This window comes from Oryx dammah, unplaced genomic scaffold (assembly GCF_014754425.2).
Source record: "Oryx dammah isolate SB20612 unplaced genomic scaffold, SCBI_Odam_1.1 HiC_scaffold_23, whole genome shotgun sequence".
In the NCBI taxonomy this organism is placed as follows: Eukaryota; Metazoa; Chordata; class Mammalia; order Artiodactyla; family Bovidae; genus Oryx; species Oryx dammah.
The window spans coordinates 115,631,471-115,645,535 of record NW_024070207.1 but is presented as its reverse complement, the minus strand read 5'-3'; the positions used below and the strand labels follow the sequence as shown (position 1 = coordinate 115,645,535).

Sequence of the window (14,065 nt, the reverse complement as noted above, 5' to 3'; positions counted from 1 at the left end):
ATTTAAAATGTACAAAAGTCATCTATGCCACTAGACATTAGGGTCCTGGTTATACTTGGGGCAGGGAGTGGCAAGGAGGAAGCCCAGGGAGGGTATCTGGGAGGCTGGTCAAGTTCTGCTACTTGATCCAAGCACTGGCTACTTAGGTGTGTTTAGTGGTAAAAATTCATTGAGCGTACATTTACTTATACTCTTCTGTATGTATATTATACTTTAGGAAAAAAAATTTTCAAACACTGAACTCATTACATCCTTCCTCAGATTGTTCTGCTTTCTCTGTTTCTTATCCTACTGCATGGCTCCACTGTTCACCTGCCACCCCATCCAGAAATCTGGGACTCCTCCTAGTCACCTCTTTTTCCTAAACCCCCACATCCAGTATCTATTACAGGCCATCTTTCCTCTCCACCCCCACTGCCACTTTCTATTTTAGGCCCCCACCCTCTCTCCCCTAAAGAGAGACCCTGCCTCATCCATCCTCTATGCTGTCAATGGGATAGAAGGCAAACCTGATTGTGTCACCTGCTCCAAATCCTTTGGTGGGTTCCCATTATCATGGCCCCAGTTTCACATCTGACATTAGTTGTATGACTGCATCCCTCTACTTTTCATCTCTAAAATGGGTATAATAATAATGTGTCCTTTAAGTTGCCATGATCTATCTCCTGCCTATCTCTGCAGATTTATTTTTTGCACTCTCTAATATTTGCAGTTCACCAAATGTGCCAGGCTGTTTCATGCCTGTATGCCTTGGTGCATGATTTCTTGGCCTCAAATGCCTTCCCCTCCCAACTTTTCTGCCTGCTTATCCCCTTCCCTATGAAGAGGACTTTTTCAGTCCCTCACGTAGAACTCGCCACTTGCTCTGGCCTTTGTGTCCTATGTCTTTCTTGTCCACAGGTTTATCTAAGCACGGATACAATTATTGAAATTGATAGAAAAGATAGCTCATAATGACTGGTCCCAAAGCATTCATTCATTAATTTTCATTGAGCATCTACTATATTCCAGGTCCAGCTTTAGGCACTGGGGATATAGCAGTAAACAAAGCAGAAAAAAACGCCTGCCCTTCTAGAACTTAGGAGTCTAATGTGGGTGGGGGGTTAGGGGATAGAGAATGAATGAATAAAATATATAGTACATAAAAGAATGGTGACTATTGTAGAGAAAAATAAAGCACAAAGATGCAGGGGGTTGGGGGAAGGGACTGGGAGTGGTACTTTGGGGCTTAGGGAAGGAAGGTTTCACTGAGAAGGTGATGTTGGAGCAAAGACCTGAGGGAGGTGAGATAACTGTGGACAGAGCCAATAGCATGTAAAAACCTCAGGGGGGTGGGTGCTTGGCATGTTGTCTAGGGGAGAGACACAGGGTGGTAGCAGTGGAAGTGATGAGAAGCGGCTGGATTCTCACTGTCTTTGGAAGGTAGTGCCCACAGGATTTGCTGACAAATGAAGTGGGTGTGAAATAAAGAGAGGAGAGGTTCAAGGCCTGAGTGCCTGGGAGGATAAAGCCACAATTTACTAGGGGAGGAGAAGGCTCTAGGGGGACAGGGATTTGGGCAGATGGGATAGAGATGTTCTGAGAGGCCTATGGGACTGTTACTGCAGAAGGCATTCAGCTCCACCCCATCCTCAAGACCTGCTGGGTTGGCAGAAAGGCCTTGGGAGACCAAAGGTGAGGTGAGTCGGTCACTGAGTGGCCCTAATAACCAGGTCAGATTGGCCTGGAAGCCGTGTCCTGTCACGGGAAGAGGGTCTACGTGGCTGCAACTGAGCAAACCCAGATTTCGGATGAAGCCCATAATGGTCACAGAGTTCAGGGCCTTTGCACTAGCTGGGTCCTCAGGTGCGCCCCCAGAGGGCTCTGAATTGCATTGCGCGGCAACAGACCAGAAGGCAAAAAGGAAAGGGCAGGGCGAGGAGGGGTTCTACCTGTGGCGAGGAGGGGTTCTACCTGTGGAGAGGAAGAGACCCAAGAGGGAGGCCTACTTGCAGAGCCGCCATCTGTGTTCAATCAGATTGCTGCCTTTGTTGCCCTGCCTGGGCTCCTCTCCCCAGAACGTGTTTGTCTGTAGGCAGCCTTGGGTCCTGAGGCACCAGATCTTATGGAAATGAGCAGAGAGAGAAGGAACAACAAGCCTTTTACAGGAAAAGCTGTCACCAAGGGAGCAGCAACGTGGCTGCTGTCATCCCTGAAATGATTTAATCACCCCAAGCTGGCGAACAAAAGCAAAAAGCGTGTTTGGTGACAACTTCTTATAATACCAGAAAATAACACTGTTGGGATGAGAAAAACAGGTCAGCCTTTAAAGGAAAAAGGACAAGATTTCTATTACGTGGTTGCCTATTTTTCTCCCCACTCAGATCATCTTTGGGGTTCCTCCAGGTTACAGGTTTCCATCAGAGGGTCTGCCCCTCACCAGCCTTAGATTTTGGCAATACGAGAGCATTCTGCCCTTTTGCTCAAAGGGCCACTCCATAGGGAAACACTTGTTACCACAGCCAGACAATTCAAGCATGCCTATTTCTCAAAATGCAAACCCAGAAAGCAAAGTGTGCATTAGACACACTTAGGAAAGACTATTTCAGTTTGTTTGACTGGCTCTTACTAAATATGGAGTTTTCCTTCCCATGGAAACAGGTGAAGCTGAAGAGAAAGGCATAAGATTATGAATGATAGAAGCTGTCTCTAACTAGCTTCCAATCTACTTGAGAAACAAAAATAAGACGTAGCAGGCTGCAGTAATGTCCCTCTGGTGAAGAAGAAAGAAGGAAATTGCTTCTGGTATGAAAGTGTTACTGTTTTAAGCGACAGACATATTCATGGGTAAATCTGTTATCTGTACATGCCTCAACACAGATGAATCTCAAAAACATATGCTAAGTGAAAGACAAGAGACCATATGTTGTATGATTCCATTTAAATGAAATGTACAGAAAAGGCAAATCTATAAGGAGAAAGTAAATCAGTGGTTGCCAGTGACTTGGGGGAGGGGGAAATGGGGAGTGAGCACTTAATATCTACTGGTTTCTTTGCGGGATGATGAAAATGTTCTAAAGTTAGATTGTGTGCTCCACAAATCTGTAAATACACTAAAAGCCATTGAATTGCACACTTTAAATGGGCAAATTTAATGGTATGTAAATTACATCTCAATAAAGCTGCTTTGAAAAAAAAATCTGCTATCTCTGATGCTCACACACCAGGAAGGACACACACTCACCTGTGAGATGAGGCTTAGTGATTTTTTTTGACTTGTTTTTATATAATAACCACGACCAAACAGTGGAACAATATACTCTAGTAAGATGGATGTTTTAAAAATCATCCTCAGCATTGAATCCAAAATGTATCATGGAAGATAAATAGAAGCCTGAGTTGATGAGTCCTTAAAGGGACACAGGTAGTGCTTTCACTATGATGGTATGTGTATTTCGAAATGACCCTTCATCCAATGCATAAGTGGAGTCAATCCATTTACCTTATTTCACGATAATAAGGAGCCACTGCAGCCGTGGAACAGAAACAGCAGAGTAAATTAGACAAAGATCCTTTGTCTTCAGGCTCCCAGTTCTGTAGGATACAACTTTCCCCTGTACAGCACTCATTTCTCTCTCTGGAACTGTACGCTGATTAACTGCAGCAGTTGAATCCTGGTTTTTCTCTCCTGGCATACCCCCATAGCTCAGGGTAGAGCACACCTAGGTTGCCAAGCCGAGTGTTGGGGTGGCTGCTTTCCTTTGATGCCTTGTGAGGGTGGAGGACCAGGGTTATGTGTTAGGTGGATAAGCGATTTAAGTGTCTCAAGCCTACCTGCTGGACCACATTCTATTTCCACCAGGACAGATGCAATTTTCTGTTCTTTGTGGAAATTTTTGGAGCTCCCCAGCCAGGCACAAACATTGATAAGCTATAGAACAAGAGAGTGCCCTGCTCTGTGCCTCCTGACAGTGTCTTTTATTACAGTTATCCCCTGACTGTGTGGGTATAATTGAAAAATGATAACCTTTTCTAGGGCTTATTCCCATTTAGGGGTGACAGAACAAAACTCTTAGAGTGGGCACAGTGAAAATAAGGATCTGCCCGGTGTGTCAAGTTCTTACACAATGTTTGGCCTATCATAGCAGAAACTCAGAAATGGATTCTTGAAATGACATCAATGGATTCTTGAATGAATCAGTGGATGAATGAATCTCAATGCCAATCACAAGGAAGAGGAATCTGAGGGTGAGCCCTGTGAATGTCTGAGAACCAAGGGTATTGGGACCTAAGTCTTGAAAGGTTCTGTTTAGATTTTCTTGCTGAAAAAAGAGCAAGGAGTAAAGGGAAAACAACAAACCCCTCGTGCTAAGTTGCTCCAGTTGTGTCCAACTCTTATGCAACCCTATGGATTGTAGCCAGCTGGGAAGCCCTGATCCACAGGGCTTTGCAATTGCTACACATATAAGTGAGAAGGAAGGACTCTCATTGCGGCTATTTCCCTTTGCTCAAGTGCCAAGCTCATCAGAGTTCAATTATAAGATAGTGAGGTTGCTGGAATTGCTTTTCCTCCTGGATGTAGAAAAAGCAAGAGAATTCCAGAAAAACATCTACTTCTGCTTCTTTGACTATGCTAAAGCCTTTGGCTGTGCAGATCACAACAAACTGCGGAAAATTCTTAAAGAGATGGGAATACCAGACCACCTTACCTGCCTCCTGAGAAATCTGTATGCAGGTCAAGAAGCAACAGTTAGAAATGGACATAGAACAACAGACTGGTTCCAAATAGAGAAAGGAGTATGTCAAGGCTGTATACTGTCACCCTGCTTATTTAACTTCTATGCAGAGTACATCATGTGAAATGCCAGGCTGGATGAAGCACAAGCTGGAATCAAGATTGCCAGGAGAAATGTCAATAACCTCAGATAGGCAGATGACACCACCCTTATGGCAGAAATCGAAGAGGAATTAAAAGCCTCTTGAAGAAGGTGGAAAAGGAGAGTGAAAAAGCTGGCTTAAAATTCAACATTCAAAAAACTAAGTTCATGGCATTGGGTCCCATCACTTCATTGGAAATAGATGGGGAAACAGTGGAAACAGTGTCAGACTTTGTTTTACAGGCTCTGATGGTAATTGCAGCCATGAAGCTCCAGTACTTTGGCCACTTGATGCGAAGAAACAACTGATTGGAAAAGACGCTGATGCTGGGAAAGACTGAAGGCAGGAGGAGAAGGGAACAATAGAGGACGAGATGGTTGGATGGCATCACTGACTCAAAGGACATGAGTTTGGGCAAACTCAAGAGATAGTGAAGCCTGGCATGCTGCAGTCCATGGGGGTGGGGGGCAAAGAGTCAGACACGACTGAGCAACAAGTGGGTATGGATGTAGGCTTGGATGTAGGCTAAAATACTTGCTCTGTGAGAGACCTCAGATCACAAGATTGCTAGAAATTGCTCCTTGTGTGTAGGCAAAAATACTCACTCTGCCAGAACCCAGGACTATTCAGATCTTCAGTCTAACACTCTCCCAACTGAGCTATTCCCTCTCAACGTAGCTTAGGAAAGAGTTTCTTGGAGAACAATTCCAATCCCTGGTGACTCAGATAGTAAAGAATACACCCACAATGCTGGAGACCTGGGTTTCATCCCCAGGTCAGGAAGACCCTCAGGAGAAAAGGGAATGGCAACCCACTCCGGTATTCTTGCCTGGAGAATACCATGGACAGAGGGAGCCTGGAGGACTATGGTCCAAGGAGTCACAGAGTCAGACACGACTGAGTGACTAACACTTTCTTTCACTGGATGTAGGACTTCTCCTGGATGTAAGCTAAAACACCTGCTCTTCGAGAGAGCTCAGATCGCACGGTGGATCACAATAAACTGGAAAATTCTGAAAGAGATGGGAATACCAGACCACCTAACCTGCCTCTTGAGAAATCTGTATGCAGGTCAGGAAGCAACAGTTAGAACTGGACATGGAACAACAGACTGGTTCCAAATAGGAAAAGGAGTACATCAGGGCTGTATATTGTCACCCTGCTTATTTAACTTCTATGCAGAGTACATCATGAGAAACGCTGGACTGGAAGAAACACAAGCTGGAATCAAGATTGCCAGGAGAAATATCAATAACGTCAGATATGCAGATGACACCACCCTTATGGCAGAAAGTGAAGAACTAAAGAGCCTCTTGATGAAAGTGAAAGTGGAGAGTGAAAAAGTTGGCTTAAAGCTCAACATCAAAAAACGAAGATCATGGCATCCAGTCCCATCACTTCATTGGAAATAGATGGGGAAACAGTGGAAACAGTGTCAGACTTTGTTTTACGGGCTCTGATGGTGATTGCAGCCATGAAATTAAAAGACGGTTACTCCTTGGAAGAAAAGTTATGACCAACCTAGATAGCATATTAAAAAGCAGAGACATTACTTTGCCAACAAAGGTCCGTCTAGTCAAGGCTATGGTTTTTCCTGTGGTCATGTATGGATGTGAGAGTTGGACTGTGAAGAAGGCTGCTGCTGCTGCTGCTGCTAAGTCGCTTCAGTCGTGTCCAACTCTGTGCGACCCCAGAGACGGCAGCCCACTAGGCTCTCCCATCCCTGGGATTCTCCAGGCAAGAACACTGGAGTGGGTTGCCATTTCCTTCTCCAATGCATGAAAGTGAAAAGTGAAAGTGAAGTCACTCAGTCGTGTCTGACTCCTAGCGACCCCATGGACTGGAGCCTACCAGGCTCCTCCGTCCATGGGATTTTCCAGGCAAGAGTGCTGGAGTGGGTTGCCATTGCCTTCTCCGGTGAAGAAGGCTGAGCACCGAATAATTGATGCTTTTGAACTGTGGTGTTGGAGAAGACTCTTGAGAGTCCCTTGGACTGCAAGGAGATTCAACCAGTCCATTCTGAAGGAGATCAGCCCTAGGATTTCTTTGGAAGGAATGATGCTAAAGCTGAAACTCCAGTACTTTGGCCACCTCATGCAAAAAGTTGCTGCTACTGCTGGTAAGTCGCTTCAGTCGTGTCCGACTCTATGCGAAGAGTTGACTCATTGGAAAAGACTCTGATGCTGGGAGGGATTGGGGGCCGGAAGAAAAGGGGACGACAGAGGATGAGATGGCTGGATGGCATCACTGACTGGATGGATGTGAGTTTGAGTGAACTCTGGGAGTTGGTGATGGACAGGGAGGCCTGGCGTGCTGCGATTCTTGGGGTCGCAGAGTCGGACACGACTGAGCGACTGAACTGAACTGAACTGAGATCGCAAGGTTGCAAGAACTGTGCCTTTCCTTGGATGTAGATGAAAACACTGATTCTGCTGGAACCTGCGTTCAAACCAGGGACCTTTAGATCTTCAGTCTAACACTCTGCCAACTAAGCTATTCCGGCTCCCTAGTGAGCCCCGCCCTCAATGTACCTTAAAGAGTTTCTCAGAGGCATCCCTGCTTCTTCATTGTAAGGGAACAATTGCAATGCCGGGTGGCTCAGATAGTACAGAATATGCCCGCAATGTGGGAGACCTGGATTCAATCCCCAGGTCGGGAAGATCCTCAGGAGAGAGGGAAATGGCAACCCACTCCAGTATTCTCGCCTGGAGAATTCCATGGGCAGAGGGAGCCTCGCGGACTATGGTCCATGGAGTCACAGAGTCGGACACGACTGAGCGACTAACACTTTCTTTCACTGGAGATAGGACTCCTCCTGGATGTAAGCTAAAACACTTGCTCTTTGAGAGAGCTCAGAGCGCGAAGTTGGAAGAAGTGCGCCTTTCCTTGGATGTAGATGAAACGAATAGCTCTGCCGGAACCCGGGATTGGACCAGGGACCTTTAGATCTTCAGTCTAAATGCTCTGCCAACTGAGCTATTCTGGTTCCCTAGGGAACCCCGCCCTCAATGTACCTTAAAGAGTTTCTCAGAGGTGTCCCTGCTTCTTCATTGTAAGGGAACAATTGCAATGCCTGGTGTCTCAGATAGTAAAGACTATGCCTGCAATGCGGGAGACCTAGGTTCGATCCCCGGGTTGGGAAACTCCTCTGGAGAGAAGGAAATGGCAAGCCACTTCAGTATTCTTGCCTGGAGAATTCCATGGGCAGAGGGAGCCTGGCGGACTCTGGTCCATGAAATCACAGAGTCAGACATGACTGAGTGACTAACACTTTCTTTCACTGGAATTAGGAGTCCTCCTGGATGTAAGCTAAAATACTTGTTCTTTGAGAGAGCTCAGAGCGCGAAGTTGGAAGAAGTGCGCCTTTCCTTGGATGTAGATGAAAACGGCTCTGCCAGAACCCTGGATTGAACCACGGAGCTTTAGATCTTCAGTCTAACGCTCTCCCAACTGAGCTATTCCAACTTCTTGGTGAACGCATCCCCTCCACCCCCCAACGTATCTTAAAGAGTTTCTCAGAGTAGTTGCCGGTTTTTAATTGTAAGAGAACAATTGCAATGCCTGGTGGCTCAGATAGTAAAGAATATGCCCACAATGTGTGAGACCTGGGTTTGATTCCCAGGTCGGGAAGGTCCTCAGGAGAGAGGGGAATGGAAAACCACTGCAGTATTCTTGCCTGGAGAATTCCACGGACAGACCGAGCCTGGTGGACTGTGGTCCATGGAGTCATTGAGTTGGACACGACTGTGCTACTAACATTTTATTTCACTGGATATAGGACTCCTGGATGTAAGCTAAAACATTTGCTCTTTGCAAGAGCTCAGATTGCAAGGTTGCAAGAATTGTGCCTTTCCTTGGATGTAGATGAAAACAACAGCTCTGCCGGAACCCGGGATCAAACCAGGGAACTTTAGATCTTCAGTCTAATGCTCTCCCAACTGAGCTACTCCGGCTCCTTAGTGGACTCTGTCCTCAATGTATCTTAAAGAGTTTCTCAGAGGGGTATTCTTTCTACCCCCTTTTGATGTCTATGTCAGAAGCTTTCTCTATCTCCTCTATAATTTAATAAAACTTTATTACACAAAAGTTCTGAGCAATCAAGCCTCGTCTCTGGCCCTGGATTGAATTCTTCTCCGAAGGCCAAGAATCCTGGTGTCTTTGCGTGATTCAGCAACAACCTGTCATCTTGGGAGCTTGTCTGGGATTCTTCAGAACAAGGTAAGGATGCTTGGAGCTCTAGTTCTTTGTTCTCCTAACAAACACGTTTTCTGCAGTACTTTACTAACTCTATGGTGTGCTTGCGTGAATGAATGAAACGCCCTGCGTGCATCAAGTGAGGAGCCCTGCTCTGCGGTTCCACGGTGACCTCATATGGCTTATGGTAGAAACATGTCGGGGGTTTATACCGACCTGCCAATGCAAAGAGGCACCCAATGTCTCCTTTGGGGACTGACCAGAAATGGGCAAAGCGTGTGGACCGAACTCTCCTTTCTTGGTCAAACTTTTCGGTCTCTTTGACCATTTCATAACTCCTTGGGAAATTAGAAGTACTAACCTAATCTGTCGGATCATCGACTTTCAAGGGACTTGTGATCTATGCTGTTGCTGTGTACTGTGACTTAGGTCCCAAACTTGGGTTGGTAGTCAGGAAGCGCCTAGCCTTGCTAGGAATCAAAAGTTCGGAAGCTAGATGGAGCTCTAGCTACAAGAGCATCTCGGAGGTTAAAGGTTACTCGGATTGGAACTGCAATGGGGTTTTTTCCTTTGGTAGCACTGGCTCTTAGTGGACTAAAGTAGGCTCTTATACTGGTGTGGTGACACTTGGAAGGAACATCTCAGTTTTACGTTAGTATTGGTCTTATTATGGTCAGGGATATACTCAGGGTCGTGCACTGGCACTCAGGTGACGAACGGTGCCCCCAGCGGTCTTAGCCTGGGAGGCATTCCGGAAGGTTACTCTGATTACTCCCCGGGTGGCATCAGAGGTAATGGTGAAGAGCTGGACTTCAGTTAGGGATGCCATCACGTCTACCCCTGGTGCATCCCCACCCCGGCTCGGTGGTAGACCCGGGAGGGACAAGTACGGCGCCTGCGTTGGTAAGGGACAAATTAAGTCCGACGAGGAAAGAAAAGCTTTGGTGTAAAATCTGTCTACACCCCCATCTAGAGCATGGAGGGGCACCTCTGGTAGAAAGATGGCGCTGGTCGCTTTTTTTTCTCTCTTACAGATGGGAGCTAACAATTCCAGCCTCACTACTTTGAACTATATCCTGAAAAACTGGGATAGATTTGATCCCCAGGATTTAAAGAAGACACACCTGGTCTTCCTATGTGATACTGCATGGCCACGGTATCCACTGGAGGATGGCGAACGGTGGCTGGTTGGAGGGTCTCTTAAGTATAATACTGTTTTACAATTAGACCGGTTCTGTATAAAACAAGGGAAATGGGTAGAAGTAGCATATGCGTTGCCCTTTTTCTCTCTGTGAAATATACCAGGCTTATGTCCTAAGGGTATAGATTTGAGTGAGACTCCTTTAGCTCCCTCTTGTCCTCCTACTTTGCTAGATGAGATGGAGGACAGGAGACAAAGAGATAAAGAAAAGCAGGTTTCTCCAATCTATCCCTGGGATCATATGTGCAGAGCAGCCAGAGAGACTGAGGAAGAGCCACACAAGCTGTTGCCACTTCATGAATCACCCACCAGGAGAAATAATCAGTCTATGAGAGTTAAGCCTTTTTCTTATCAAGAAATACAAAGAATCAAGGAGGATCTGGGAGACTATTTAGAGGACCCAGAAAAATATATTAGAGCTTTTAAAGGTGTTACTCTGCTTTATGACCTTACTTGGAAGGATGTGATGTATATCTTGGGAAAAGCGGTTGCTTATGAAGATGAATGGTTTGGTAATGAATCAGTAAGGAAGAGGGAGGATGAGATAACCGCCCTCCCCAATGGGAATCAGGCAGTCCCAACTACAGAACCAGACTGGGGCTACAACACAGCTAAAGGAAAATGGGATCAGAGTCATTTTGTCCTTTCAGTTCAGTTCAGTCGCTCAGTCATGTCCGACTCTTAACGACCCCATGAATTGCAGCACGCCAGGCCTCCCTGTCATCACCAACTCCTGGAGTTCACTCAAACTCATGCCCATCGAGTCGGTGATGCCATCCAGCCATCTCATCCTCTGTCGTCCCCTTCTCCTCCTGCCCCCAATCCCTCTTAGTATCAGTCTTTTCCAATGAGTCAACTCCTCACATGAGGTGGCCAAAGTACTGGAGTTTCAGCTTTAGCATCATTCCTTCCAAGGAACGTTCAGGACTGATCTCCTTCAGAATGGACTGGTTGGATCTCCTTGCAGTCCAAGGGACTCTCAAGAGTCTTCTCCAACACCACAGTTCAAAAGCATCAATTCTTCGGCGCTCAGCTTTCTTCACAGTCCAACTCTCACATCCATACATGACCACTGGAAAAACCATAGCCTTGACTAGACGGACCTTTGTTGGCAAAGTAATGTCTCTGCTTTTGAATATGCTATCTAGGTTGGTCATAACTTTCCTTCCAAGGAGTAAGCGCCTTTAATTTCATGGCTGCAATCACCATCTGCAGTGATTTTGGAGCCCAAAAAATAAAGGACAAAATTTGTCCTTTAAACTATGGCAAATTGGCAAAGATAGAACAGGAGAAGAAAGCTCCTGGTAAATTCCTAGATAGACTGAGAGAAGCCCTTCACAGATTCACTGAGATTGATCCCAAAAGTGAAGAGGGAAAAGTGATCTTAAAAGATTTCTCACTCAGTCAGCTTCAGGTATCTGCCATAAGATATTAAAACAGGCGTATGGACCAAATCAGTCTTTAGATAATCTGTTAGAACTGGCTCAGACAGTCTATTATGGTAGGGAGTATGAGGAAAAGAAAGAAAGGCAGAAAAAGATAAAGGAACAGGCGGAAGCCTTCGCAATGGCTATGAAAACCATTCTTAAACAGCCTGAGAAAAATGCCCAGAGGGACCCAGGTGAAAAGGGATGGGCTTGCTATTAATGTGGAGCGGAGGGGCACCTCAAGCGGGATTGCTCTCAGGCATCTAAAGCCGAGCCCCACCCAGACCCCCACCCTCCTACCCCACCCACCCCCGCCCCCACCCCCCCACCCCAGCTCCATGTCCAGTCTTCAGAGGACCACAATGGAAGAGAGACTGCCCCCAGAGGCGTAGGTATCAGGGGTCAGACTCTCAAGACAATCAGGACTGAAGGTGCCCAGGGGTCCCCACACAAGCTCCGGTCCTAATTACACCTGAGGAACCCCGGGTATTAATAACTGTGGGAAGCCAATCCATCGATTTCCTTTTAGACACTGGGGCAAGTTACTCCGTGCTTACTGAAGCCCCTGGCCCACTGGACGAGCCAAAAGATGGACCTGATAATCTATGCGAGCCTACTTCAGCTGACTCCAAAAATCCTGAGTCTGCCATCTGATCCTCAAGACAATGCCTTCCTGTCCTGGGCTCACTCCTATGCTGCATTCCACAATCAATCTAACTGCTGGGTCTGCGGAGCACTCCCCTCTTCATCAGTGGAAAGCTTCCGGTGGTGGACATCTCCACTTCAAGAAAAAGACTTTCTCCAAGTCTGCGAATACCTTCCCCAACAATCATATGTGATGCCTCTTCTTAAACTGATGACATCTAACAATCCTAAAATGGACTGATGGAACTATGGATATATGGCTCAGACGGTAAAGTGTCTGCCTGCAATGCGGGAGACCTGGGTTCAGTTCTTGGGTTGGGAAGATCCCCTGGAGAAGGAAATGGCAATCGACACCAGCACGGTTGCCTGGAAAATCCCATGGATGGGGGAGCCTGATAGGCTACAGTCCATGGGATCGCAAAGAGCAGGACATGACTGAGCGACCTCACTTTCACTTACTATTTTGCCTTGCATCTGGAACTGTGTAATCGGATTTGGTTCTAGTCACATGAAGGGTTTTAAGTTACAAATGGTGTCCAAGCTCCTATGAGTGCCACAGCCTCCTCCAACTATGACTTGGGGCCCCTGGATCAGAGACCCTCAATGTGAGGGTTAAAAGAATATGTTGCCTCGACAATTTAAGGACTACACCCCTAAACAGCAGGAAGTAGTTATGGAATGAAAACGACACCCCTTTCCCTTGGCAACATAGTGAAGTTGCTCACTCATGTCTGACCCTTTGCCACCCCATGGACTGTAGCCTACCAGGCTCCTCCATCCATGGAATTTTCCAAGCAAGAGTACTGGAGTGGGTTGCCATTTCCTTCTCCAGGGTATCTTCCTGACCCAGGGATTGAACACAGGTCTCCGGCCTTGCAGGCAGACGCTTTACCATCTGAGCCACCAGGGAACTTCTCTTGGCAACATAATTCTCCTAAAAGAAACGGGGGGAATGAGAGAGTCATTTCCTAGGCAGGTTGATAAGAAGTCTAGGGTGCCCAAGGAGAGACGGGTCTGGAATTCTCAAGGAGGAAGAAAGGACAAACTTTTCTTTCCTCTACAGTCCTTAGGATGATGTATCCTGCCTGAGGACAGTCTCTGGATTAAACCTTCTGGCTAATTCTGTTATCTTAAAATGTAAATTATGGGAGGGGGTCTGGTGAGGTCTTTACAACCTCCAGACATTCTTTGGATTCACTGGAGAGAATATAACTCCATTGCTAACACTAGCAAGCCAGTACTCTTTGTCACCCCCTTCTGATGTCTATGTCAGAAGTTTGCTCTATCTCCTTTATACTTTAATAAAACCTTATCACACACACACAGTTTGTCAGAGGCGTCGATGCTTCTTCATTGTAAGGGAACAATTGCAATGCCGGGTGGCTCAGATAGTAGAGAATATGCCCACAATGCGGGAGACCTAGGTTCGATCCCCGGGTTGGGAAGATCCTCAGGAGAGAGGGGAATGGCAACTCACTCCAGTATTCTTGCCTGGAGAATTCCACGGAAGGACTGAGCCTGGTGGACTGTGGTCCATGGAGTCACAGAGTCGGAGAGGACTGTGTGACTAACATTTTCTTTCATTGGATATAGGTCTCCTGGGTGTAAGCTAAAAGACTTGCTCTTTGTGAGAGCTCAGATTGTGAGGTTGCAAGAATTGCCCCTTTCCTTGGATGTAGATGAAAACAATGGCGCTGCTGAACCCCGGGATCGAACCAGGGGCCTCTAGATCTTCAGTTTA

At 46.5% G+C, this 14,065-nt stretch overlaps 3 non-coding genes across 3 annotated transcripts; all 3 read right to left on the bottom strand.

Annotated features, from left to right (window-relative positions):
• Positions 1-7,287: 7,287 nt before the first annotated feature.
• Positions 7,288-7,360, bottom strand: TRNAF-GAA. Its single transcript has one exon. It is a non-coding gene; the product is annotated as a tRNA-Phe (tRNA).
• A 409-nt stretch (positions 7,361-7,769) lies between these two features.
• On the bottom strand, positions 7,770-7,843 carry TRNAF-GAA. Its single transcript has one exon. It is a non-coding gene; the product is annotated as a tRNA-Phe (tRNA).
• Positions 7,844-8,737: 894 nt separating this feature from the next.
• Positions 8,738-8,810, bottom strand: TRNAF-GAA. Its single transcript has one exon. It is a non-coding gene; the product is annotated as a tRNA-Phe (tRNA).
• Positions 8,811-14,065: the final 5,255 nt, after the last annotated feature.